Here is a 2,306-nt window from a genome sequence, read left to right as displayed (position 1 = left end):
AAGAATGAAGGGCAATAAGTTCAACAGTTTGAGTCTAACATATTTGAAGGAACCAACTATGACATGACAGACTCCACATATATTAGAGTTCAATCACGAATTTCATAACGAAAAATGGCATGAGCACATTTTCAATCCTTGCCTTAATTTTGCTGACATTGTTGGACTCCAATTCCAAATTAATTTGAGAGTACAAAAAGCTCAAGAAGGGGCTATGACGCCTCCTCCTTTCAAATATGTTTGTTAGCTATACCAGGGGATACAAATAAACTATCCTGAAGAAAGCAATCGCAAAAATTACAAAATGTACGATTTTTTTATTGTAATGATTTGCCTTTCTCATATTTCACCCACCGTCGATCATATAAAAAATATTAAATTATAAAACAAAATTTAATTGTATTGCAATCTACTTTTTTCCACGTTATAACATCTGAAGATTTTTACAGCTCGAGTCGTACATTTGGCCAGAGAGGCTAACAACCTACTAGCAAGCTTCCACAACATAAATTAGTCCTGCGCTTCTCAAACTCGGTTGTCACAGCTCCTCAAGCAACTTGTCGCAGGCTCGCTTTTTCTACGCATTAAGGCTGGTGCGCTTCAAAAACAGAGGGCAGGATCGGTCTATCGATAATCACATCTGACCTGTACTATTTAGCATTGGTAGTCAAATATAGTTAAACAGGCACAATATGTTTTAATGTACGTGTATTTCACATGAAAACTCTCATAAACTTCCATAATTTTCCCTGTGATCGAAAATCTCCCGAAACCATTCCTCAAGGACAGACCCTAAAAAAATAATAAAAATTGTGTGATCAGATAAAATAATTAAAGAATTCAAATCGATTGAAAACCATTAGTTTTGTTTGCTGTTTGTTGATGGAATGAAGGTGAGTCCCCTTGAAACGTCAGAATAAAAAGCAAGGATGAATTGATCCTTCGAAGCACCAGCAGTGTTGGCAGAAAAAATGCTTTTTAGCAGTTGCGCGGAGATATCAAACTTTGAACATTAATAACTTTTTTCAGAGTTACTCTATTACCTTACTCTTTTTGGCAAAGTTTACCAGCATCCCCTGGGCTATACTTTAACATCGTTGGTTATATAGTTCTAGACAAATCTGAGCCTCCCACGGGAAAAATGCAAAAAAGTATGTTTTCCCATACTAAATCCCATACAAATTTCAAATGCAATGCGGAATGCGGGGACACAACCAATCGCGTCCAAATTTTGCACAGTTGTTGCAGACCATAAAAAGCATCGAAAAAGCTTTGTTCCGGACTGATGTGATCAAATCTGGATTTTCCCATACAACGTTGGCCCACTCTAATGTATAATCTCTCTCAGGATTCTTGGGAAATCCTTAATAGAATTCCGGGAGAATACCTATTGGAAGAGTCTTTCTTTCTTTTCTGGAATAAGCTCTCAGTATGTTGGTGTGATAATTATCATCATTTTGAAGGAATCTCTCACAGAATTTTAGCGGTATCCTCAGAGTTATGGGGAAGTCCCTTTAACAATTTTGCAGGAATATTTCTCAGCAGTATGGGAATACCTATCAGAATTCTAGGGAATCTTTGGATTCTAAGGGAATTCACTATTTTGGGGTATTTCCTACCAAGGGTGAAATTGCTTTCAAAATTCTAAGAAATTTCTGGATGATCTGGGTTGATTATGGAAGACCCTCAGAATTCTGAGGAAATCTTTCTCAGCATTCTCAAGAACTCTTCTCAGACTTCTTGGAGAATCATACTCAGCATTCTCAGAATTGTGGCGAAATTCCTATCAGAATCCTGGGAGAATATTTCTTATGATTCTGGGGGAATCCCACGTAAGATTCTAGTGATATCCTTCCCAGGAATCTGCGTTAGATCCTTTTAAAATGCTGGGGGAATATCACTAAGTATTCTGCGGGTACTCTTCCCAAGATTCTCTGAAAATTTGGTGTAGGATTTCTTGACAGGAAAATAATTATCCAACCAACCAGTGTTTCTTTTTCACATTCACAATTTTATTCATTTTCCACCACCAAAACTCACGACTATACTCTATCGCAACATTCTCAAAACTGCCCTCATATTCAACCAGCCTGACCATTCACATCTATCATCTTCCTCTTTCTCTCCTTTTGGTTTTTCTCTCCTTTGATCCGCTCTCTTTTTCTCCCGACAACCAGCGTCCTAGCTGCGAGTAGGATTTCAAAAGCCCGCTTTTCGTCGATCGCAAGCACGGAAGTAAGATTTCGGTGTGCACGGTTTCTCAATGGATGCACTGATGGAAATTGTTGTGCGCATCGAAACGGAAA

At 38.1% G+C, this 2,306-nt stretch overlaps 1 long non-coding RNA gene across 1 annotated transcript; it reads right to left on the bottom strand.

Annotated features, from left to right (window-relative positions):
- Window positions 1-379: 379 nt before the first annotated feature.
- LOC134291780 (uncharacterized) lies at window positions 380-1,331 on the bottom strand. The gene is made up of 2 exons (XR_009999283.1): window positions 858-1,331; window positions 380-792 (listed from the first exon to the last, which is right to left on the bottom strand). It is a non-coding gene; the product is annotated as an uncharacterized LOC134291780 (long non-coding RNA).
- Between the last annotated feature and the right edge of the window lie 975 nt (window positions 1,332-2,306).

The sequence above is a fragment of the Aedes albopictus genome, chromosome 3 (genome assembly GCF_035046485.1).
Source record: "Aedes albopictus strain Foshan chromosome 3, AalbF5, whole genome shotgun sequence".
In the NCBI taxonomy this organism is placed as follows: Eukaryota; Metazoa; Arthropoda; class Insecta; order Diptera; family Culicidae; genus Aedes; species Aedes albopictus.
This window is presented reverse-complemented; position numbering and strand designations above follow the sequence as displayed.